The sequence below is a fragment of the Acomys russatus genome, chromosome 19, assembly GCF_903995435.1.
Source record: "Acomys russatus chromosome 19, mAcoRus1.1, whole genome shotgun sequence".
Taxonomy (NCBI): domain Eukaryota; kingdom Metazoa; phylum Chordata; class Mammalia; order Rodentia; family Muridae; genus Acomys; species Acomys russatus.
In genome coordinates, this window is record NC_067155.1 from 39,412,991 (window position 1) to 39,422,803 (window position 9,813).

The window sequence follows — 9,813 nt, forward strand, 5'->3', positions numbered from 1 at the left end:
CCTTTCCTCTCTCCAAATTCTCCAATATACCTCTCCTTGCTCTCTTTCAAATTCATGACCTCCTTTTTGTATGTATGTTTGCATACATTATGGTTTTTTGCTTTGTTTGCATGTATTCTTAAACATAACCTGCTCAGTCTGTATGTTACTTGCATGTATGTTTTCAGGGTTGATCATTTGGTATTGAATGGCTAACTGGTTTGTTCTTCCCCAAGGAAGATCCTTTCCCCTGCTCTCAGCATTCTAGTGAGCCCTCTTGATCCATGTCTCCATCCAGAAGTTCTGTTCTTTGCTGGGTGTAGTGGCAAATTCCCGTCTTTCCAGCATATTCTGAAGGCTGTGGCAGGACAGTAGGTGTGAAGTGATTTGTGTTACACAAGACTTAAAGAGACCTCGTCCCAAGAGAGTAAAGTGCAGAAAAGAAAAGATTTGCCGAGGAGATGGCCCAATTGGTAAAGGATGAAGACCCGAGGTTGGACCTGCAGCTCTCATGTAAAAACCCAAGTGCGGCAGCTCGTAACCCCAGGGTGGGTGGGCGAGGGAGGGATGGGAAGATCCCTGGGGCTTGCTGGCTGGCTAGTCTCACTGCATCCATGTGCCTTGGGTTCAATGAGACCCTGTCTCAAAAAATCATGTAAAGAATGACTCTTTTTTTTTTTTGGTTTTTTGAGACAGGGTTTCTCTGTGTAGCCTTGGCCATCCTGGACTCACTTTGTAGACCAGGCTGGCCTCGAACTCACAGCAATCCGCCTGCCTCTGCCTCCCGAGTGCTGGGATTAAAGGCATGCGCCACCACGCCCGGCTTAAAGAATGACTCTTTAATGAAAAGAAAGACATAATACTGACCCCTGTCCATCATACACACAAACGCATAAGGGCACCTACAAATGAACACTCCTGTGCATACACACAGAATACCACACATGCCCACAAAGTCCGTTTTCTGGAAGGTTCTTGTGGGTCCCTGGCACCACTGACATATCAATTTTGACGGTAAAGATTAAGGGATGGCTTTGATAGCCTGGAGTGGTCAAGAGACCCTAGGTGACTCTTGTGTCCATGCATAGGAATTTATGTGTGCCAGGATATGTGTGCATATTGTGTACATAAGTGCATTGAATGCCATGAGTACATTTGAGACACTGCCATCTACTGCCAGAAGGGGCACAGGAGTAAAGGACTGTGACAGCCATGGACTTCTGAAAAATCCTTACCAGATACTCACTGCAGAGGGCTGAGTGGTGTGTCTGCCATAAGATTTGTACAGCTGAATAATTGTTCCTCAGCTGATGGCTGTTCGGCAATGATTAGGGGATGTGGCTCAGGAGGAAGTCCGTTACTAAGAGGAGGGCTCTCGGCTGCTCCTGACGCCATGCCTCTGCTCAGTCCTCTAGCCCTGTGGAACCAAAAGCCTAACATAAACCTGCTCAAAGCTACCTTGGTCCACTTAGCACCTTATCACAGCAGTGGAAGAGTAACAAGTATAGCTGGGCAGTGCTAGTGCACGTCTTTAATCCCAGCACTCGGGAGGCAGAGGCAGGCGGATCGCTGTGAGTTCGAGGCCAGCCTGGTCTACAGATCAAGTTCCAGGACAGCAAGGGTTACACAGAGAAACTCTGTCTCTAAAAATCGAAGGAGGAGGAGGAAGAAAGAAGAAAGAAAGAGAAGGAAGAAGGAGGAGGAGGAAAGTAATCAATACACTCACTATGAAGGACACTTCCTAGCCAAAATATACAGATGGGTTAAGTTGCCTGATTGGTTATCTGCTGGCAACAGAGACACTTTCCATGGATGTCTGAGTTCAGATCTGGGTCCCTGGATGACACAGATCAAAGAGTCCCTAGGAAGTGGGAAGTGTAGGGGAGAGAGGTGACTAAGGAACTGGGAGAGACTGAGATTTCCCTGAGTGATCCTCAGTTAGCCACTGCTCTCTCTAGACGGGATTCGCCTCTCAGAGCCTGTGTTTCTTCATGCTCCAAAACGCAGATGTGGGAACGAAAGGAAAACTGGCGAAGAGAATGATTCTGGTGGTGGCTTGCTGGTATCTCCCACCTACTTCTGTGAGGAGAGCCAGACAGGTACTCGACTGTTGAATCAGACTCCAGCTGGGATTCTAACCCTCACTGGGGGACTCTAGGCAGGTGCTCTACCACTGAGCCACGCCCCAGCCCCTCACTGGGGGATTCTAGGCAGGGGCTCTACCACTGAGCCACACCCCAGCCCCTCACTGGGGGATTCTAGGCAGGTGCTCTACCACTGAGCCACACCCCAGCCCCTCACTAGGGGATTCTAGGCAGGTGCTCTACCACTGAGCCACACCCCAGCCCCTCACTAGGGGATTCTAGGCAGGTGCTCTACCACTGAGCCACACCCCAGCCCCTCACTGGGGGATTCTAGGCAGGGGCTCTACCACTGAGCCACACTCCAGCCCCTCACTGGGGGATTCTAGGCAGGTGTTTTACCACTGAGCCACGCCCCACACAAGAGCCTTCCCTGTTTTGTTACGACTAAGTTAGAAGTCTGCAGTGATCTAGGATTAGGTAGTGAATTTTCCCCTGTCTACAGGAAAAGATACTTCTAGCACAACTAAGATTCACCATCCAGTCAGCTGTAGCCAATATTCATTTGTCATGGAACCTGACATAGATTCTAGCATAATATAGATATGGTTAGCGTAAAAATAATTGCTCCATTTCATTTGTTTCCCTTATTAATTCAGGAAAGACCTTTTAGCTGGGTATGGTGGCACACACCTCTAATAACAGCATTAAGGAGGCTATGGCAAGAGGATTGTAGGTTCAAGGCTAGCCTGGGCTACATAGCAAGATACTCTGTGTGTGTGTGTGTGTGTGTGTGTGTGTGTGTGTGTGTGTGTGTATCTTTTCTGCTCAATGAGTGGCAAGCAGAAGAAACTTCACTAGTCATGGATGGCACATAAAGTATACACTTCTTCTAAAGGAATTTAATGTAGTGGAGAGCTGACATGTATGTGAAAGTGAAGTAAGATGAGGGCCAGTGAGGTAACTCAGGGGTAAAAGCCTGCTTGCCAGTCTGATGAACCTGAGTTCAGTCTGCAGGATGCACATGGAGGAAGAAGAGACCCAACCCAGGCAAGCTGTCCTGTAACCTACACACACACACACACACACACACACACACACACACACACACACACACACAGAAAGAGAGAGGCGGGGGTAAAGAATGGTGACACACACACACACCTTTAATCCCAGCACTCTGGAGGCAGAGGCAGGTGGATCTCTTTGAGTTCGAGGCCAGCCTGGTCTACGGAGAGAATTGCAGGACAGTCAAGACCACGCAGAGAATCCTTGTTTTGGAAAAAAAGAAAGGAAGGAAGGAACAAAAGGAGGTGAGACGGAGGCTGGGGATCCAGGCAGGCTTATGTGAGTAAAGTTCATGTTGAACTGTCTAGATGAATAGTGAACATAAGTGAACAGAGGAAGAAAGATTTCCCACATGGAACGGCATGGGGAAAGGTCTGCAGACACGCCAGTAGCTGGAATCTGTGGAAGGAGATGCTTAGCTTAGAAGAAGGACCATGAGCTGATGGCAGAAGCCATGTCAAGGGCAGGTGAGACTACAATAGTGGCCAAAGATTGCTCTCTGTAATTTTATTGTTGTTATGTTATTGTTCGCTTGTCTGTTTGAGACAGGGATTCACACATTGCCAGGCAGCCTGCAGTTCACTCAGTAGATGTAGCTGACCTGAGGCTGGCCTTGAACTCTTGATCTGCCTGCCTCCGGTTCCCAAATCCTAGGATCACAATGGTGTGTGTCACCACACCAGGGTAGGGGCTTTGTTTCTATTATTCCTATTGTTATTATCATCATCAGTGTGTTTGTGTGTGTGCATGTGTTATGGGTGTATGATTGTGTGTACGCACTCGCCCATGTGAGCGCCAACCCGAGTACTATGGGTGTGTGAATGCAGGTGTGCACATGCCATGGCACGCATGTGGAGGTCAGAGAACAACGTTCGGTAGTCATTTCTCTCCACCTACCTTGCTGAGGCTAGATCGCTCTTGTTTCTGTTCTACACCGTGAACATCAGGCTAGATGGTCTGAGAACTTCTGGGTGATTCTGTCTCTGTTTCCCGTCTCACCACGGAACTGCTGAGATTGCGCATGCGCACTGTTACATTTGGTTGTTCTTGTTTTTTTTTACATTTGGCTTTTATATGGCTTTTCAGTCTCAAGCTCAGGTCATTGCACTTTCACTGCCCACCGGGCCAGCTCACCAGTCCTAGGAACTGGATTTCTCATGACGTGAACAAAAACCGTTCAGTGCTTAAAAAACATACTAATTGTGAGCGTAATGTTGTAGCGATAGCAGAGGCAAAGCAGGCTCACTGATGGCTTGAGAATGGTAGTGCCCACCTGCAGCTCCAGTGTTCAGGGGCATCGTGGACCAGATCAGGAGTTCAAGGTCAGCCTGTGCTATACAGCAACATTCCGTCTCAGAATGCCAAACAAGCAGGCTGCAGAGATGGCCCGGTGGTTTAGAGCCGCCTGCTGCTCGTGCAGAGGCCCTGGGCTCAGTTCCTAGCAGCCTCAGGCGCCTCACAACCATTCATAACTCCAGTTCCAGGGGATCTGACCTCTTCTTCTGATCTCCCTGGACACCAAGCAAGAAACCCTGTCTTGAAAATAAACAAAAACAAACAAACAAACAAACAAAAGCAAAGCAAGACAAAGATAAAGTTAGTGAGTTACCCAAGATCAAGCAGCCAGCAACTAGCAGCTGATATTTGAATCAAACTGTATGAAAAGTGCCAAAATTGAGCATATACAGGGGGAGGAGGGCCCCCTCAGTCACAGTCATAGGGGAGGGGAGTAAGGGGAAAATGGGAGGGAGGGAGGAATGGGAGGACACAAGGGCTGGGATAACCATTGAGATGTAATATGAATAAATCAATAAAATATATTAAAAAATAATTAAAAAAAAAAGAAAAGTGCCAAAATTAGGGTAAATGTTTTTATTTGTACCATAACATTAATTTCCCCCTCTGTGTAGTTCTGGCTGTCCTGGACTCACTTTGTAGATCAGGCTGGCCTTGAACTCACAGCGATCCACCTGCCTCTGTCTCCCAAGTGCTGGGATTAAAGGCTTGCGCCACAGTACCAGACTAACTTTCATTGTTTTTGTTAATTCTAATCACCCCTCCATTCTCCCCAGCCCCCCAAGCCCCACCCCACCCCACCACACACACAGAGCTAAGAACTAAGCCCAAAGCCTTGTACTTGCTAGGCAAGCACTCTACCACTGAGTTAAATCCCCAACCCCTATTCTAATTTTTTAAAAAATGTTATCTTGCGTGTATTGCTGTTTTGTCTTCATGTATATCTGTGTACCATGTGTATGGCTGGTACCTGTCACATGGTGCCAAGAACTGAACCCGGATCCTTTGGGAGAGCAGCCTGTGAGAGCATTCCAGGCCTCTGTTCTTTTTTGTTTTTTGTTTTTGTTTTTGTTTTTTCGAGACAGGGTTTCTCTGTGTAGCCTTGGCTATCCTGAACTCACTTTGTAGACCAGGCTGACCTTGAACTCACAGTGATTCACCTGCCTCTGTGTCCTGAGTGCTGGGATTAAAGGTGCGCGCCACCATGCCCAGCTGAATTTTTTTTTAATTACAGTAATTAATTGATTGATTTTGTGTGTGTGTGTGCTCATACATGAATGCATACACATACACACACACACACACACACACACACACATACACACACACACACACAGAATCACACGCTCCTGTGCCACAGGAAGCCTGTGAAGGTCACAGGACAACTTGAAGGAATCAACTCTCTCCTTTCACAAGCTGAGTCCTGGTGAATCCCACTCAGGTTATCAAGGCAAATGCTTTTACCTGCTGGATCATTTTGCCGACCATCTATAAATATTCTGTAGGTGTCTGATGGGCACTGGGAACCAAATGGCTTATAGAGATTGATGAGACTGCCAGAGTTTAATGTCCATCCAGGAAGATGGATGGTTAAAGAGTTACCTTAATCAAGTCATCAAACCTTCCACATCCACACTCAGGCTAACTCAAACATGGTATTGACAACCAAGGTCAGGCCCAGGCTCCGACCTTTTCCAAACCCACTTTATTTGGGGTTCTTTAATGCTTACACCTCCATTCCAACCCACCTACCCTAGATAGGAGAGAAAAGAGGTTCATGGGAACAGGAGAAGTAGACCTTGTTGGACTCAGTTCCTGGCAGTGACTCCCCTGGCGTAGTCAGCAGGATTTCAGCAGACCAGCATTTCAACCAAAGTTGCTGCTGGAACCTAGAACAGCAGCCAGAACCCGGAGCCCTGAAGCATTCTCTGGAGCGGTTCTCTCTAGGAGCATCTCGAAGTGGAGCAATGAACAGACAAACAATACCAAGACCCAAAAGGCCCATCCTCCTGTTCTGGGCTCATCTATATCTCCTCTCAGAGTCTGTACTAAGATATGTTTCAGCTGGCAAAAGCCAAGCCCCTGCACAAGGTGGTTTATCTTCTAGTGGATAAATATCACCTGTTCTCTTTTTCTTTCTTTCTTTCTTTCTTTCTTTCTTTCTTTCTTTCTCTCTCTCTCTCTCTCTCTTTCTTTTTCTCTTCTTTTCTTTTTTCTTTTTTTCCTGAGGCAGGGCTTCTTTGTGTGGTTTTGGCTGTCCTAGGCTCACTTTGTAGACCAGGCTGGCCTCGTACTCAAACAATCTGCATGCCTCTGCCTCCTGAATGCTGGGATTAAAGGCATGGGCCACCACGCCCGGTATCACCTGTTCTCTCACAAGTCTGTTCCCCATCCCACACTTGGGATCAACACAAAAGCATGTTTACGTCCACTTCACCTTACCCACCCTTATCTTGGAAATGACTTGGCGTTATGGACGCTTCTTCCCTGCGGAATATAAACAACATCTACCCGCCTCCTCCTCCTCACATATTCCCACTAAACCAAAGCATGAGTCCACCAAAGGTCCCCCTGAAATTCATGGGGGCTATCTGGCTTACTACAGAGTGAGGGGCTCCTAAAGCAGCCATCCTGATTAGCTGATGGCTCCCCACGATGGAGTCCTTCTTCAGGTAACTCTCCCTTAGTCCATATAACTTTTTTTTGTTTTGTTTTGTTTTTGTTTTTGTTTTTCGAGACAGGGTCTCTCTGTGTAACCTTGACTGTCCTGGACTCACTTTGTAGACCAGGCTGGCCTCGAACTCACAGTGATCCGCCAGCCTCTGCCTCCCGAATGCTGGGATTAAAGGCATGCGACACCACACCGGACCTGTCTATATAACTTATATATAGTCAAAATTGCATACAAATGGCTGGGAAGCAGTGGCTTGAGCCCAAGGTTCAAGTGACTCTCCCCATTCCCCCTTTCCTACAGGTTGCTCAATGGGTCAAGGGCCAATTGCGATGAATTTGCAGGCAGGCGCACCTGATCTGGTCAAGACAGCAGCTGTTTTGCTGAGAGAACAGTATGCTGTCTACACTTGGCATCATGCGGGAATCTCTTTCTTGCTGGCCCAGGTCTCATCCAGCCTTCTGCCAGACTAAACCAAATGCTTTGGCTACACAGGGAGTCCTTGGCCCAGTCCAGGTGGCAGGAACCCAAAAAGCCTGGTAAAGGCTGCCATAGAGATGGGACCAGCATTGCAGTGACGCACAACCAACCATGCGGCCAGGGAAGAACTCTTTAAAATGAGCCCCAGAAAATGACCTGAATTTTGAGTTGGAGTCTGGGTGGAAGGCATTCTGAATGGAGGGGGCATAACCTGGCTGGGCGTCACACAGCTAAGTTTGGTCCTTTGTTTGGCAGCAACAAGAAATGATCACATCGGATTTTATTTTATAGTACTGAAGATTGAACCTGGGGCCTTGTACATGTCCTGCAAACTCTCTACTATTAAGCCACTCTCCTGGCTGTTAATGGGGGATTCTAGGCAGCTCCTCTACCACTGAGCCACACCCCAGCCCCTCACTGGGGGATTCTAGGCAGGGGCTCTACCACTGAGCCACACCCCAGCCCCTCACTGGAGGATTCTAGGCAGGGGCTCTACCACTGAGCCACACCCCAGCCCCTCACTGGGGGATTCTAGGCAGATGCTCTACCACTGAGCCACACCCCAGCCCCTCACTGGGGGATCCTAGGCAGATGCTCTACCACTGAGCCACACCCCGAGCCCCTCACTGGGGGATTCTGGGCAGGGGCTCTACCACTGACCCACACCGCCAGCCCCTCACTGGGGGATTCTAGGCAGGTGCTCTATCCCACAGCTATGCTCCCAGCCCAACTACATGATTTGGAACAGGGAAGTTAGGTGATCCAATTTGCATTTGGGAAAGATATCTGGCAGCTAATTAGTAGGTTAATCAGAGAGAGGCCATTCTAGAGCCAGAAAATAAATAAGAACTAAGGAAACAGCAGTTGGTGTAATGTAGAGGGGTGGATTAAGACTATATTTAAAGTGAAAACTCCTGGATATTTCCCAAAATCTACCCTCCCCAACCCAGACAGCCTGGCTTTGTAGCCCCAAGCTCTTCTTCAATTCCTGAAGGCTGGGTTTACAACCACACACCCTGTGCCCTCAGATCCTTTTTTATTTTGCTAATGATGTTCTAGTTTAATATATGTCTCAAATGACACATCCTGGCCTTCCCTTGTATTTGATCAGTTTCTAAGCAGAAGAGAGTAAGGGCTTGCGGTCCCATCTTCCTATAATGTTTTTGGAGTCTGTCATTAATTTTTTAAACATATATTCTTATTTTATTTCACATGAATAAACAAACTACAAACAATAGGGAAACCCATGAGACAATCATGAGTTATATAAATGTTACATTCATAGTGATTTGGCTATTTGTATTTGTCAAATTTTAAATAAACATCTTTCTGGAGTTCTTACACCATTACTTGTGCTTTTTTTTTTTTTTCTTTTAAGATGTAGCCCAGGGTGGCCTCAAATCCTCGATTCTCCTGCCTCCACCTCTTCAGCATTTCATACTAGGGTATACTGCTAGGATTGGCAGTTGTTTTGTCTCGCTTTGCCTTGCTTTCAGAGCCAAGAGCTCACTACACAGCACAGACTAGTCTCGAACTCACAGCAACTGTCATGCTTTTGGTTTCCAAATACTGAGCTTAAAAGGTATCAGCTACCATTACACAGCTGCCCCTACCACTGCCCAGCTGCTCCTACCATTTTCCAGCTGCTCTCTTTGTTACAGGTGGGTTCTGAGAGAATGAGCTGCTCCTGGTGGTTACTGTAAGGCTGGCAGGAGAAGTTGCTGGGGACGATTGTAAACTTAATTGAGGATGGCTGGACACAAACGTGTATGTCTGTAATCTCAGCACCCTGGAGAGGCCACGTAAAACAAATGCAAGGGCTCTTTCATTCTTTCTTTCCTTCTTTTTTTCTTCCTGCGACAAGGTTTTTCTGTGTGTAGCTCTGGCTATCCTGGAACTCACTCTGTAGACCAGACTCAGCTGACAGAATGCTTGCCTAGCACACACAAAGCCCTCAGATCAATCCCTAGCATCACACAGAACCAGGCCTGGTGGTGCACACCTGCAGCCGCTATGATCTACAGAGGAGAAAGATGGAAGGTGGCCACTGAAATAAAAATGAGCACTGAGGGCTGGAGAGATGGCTCAGAGGTTAAGAGCACTGCCTGCTCTTCTAAAGGTCCTGAGTTCGGCTCCCAGCAACCACATGATGGCTCACAACCATCCACAATGAAATCTGGTGCCCTCTTCTGGCCTGCAGGTGTACATTCAGGCAGAGCATTGTATACATAATAAATA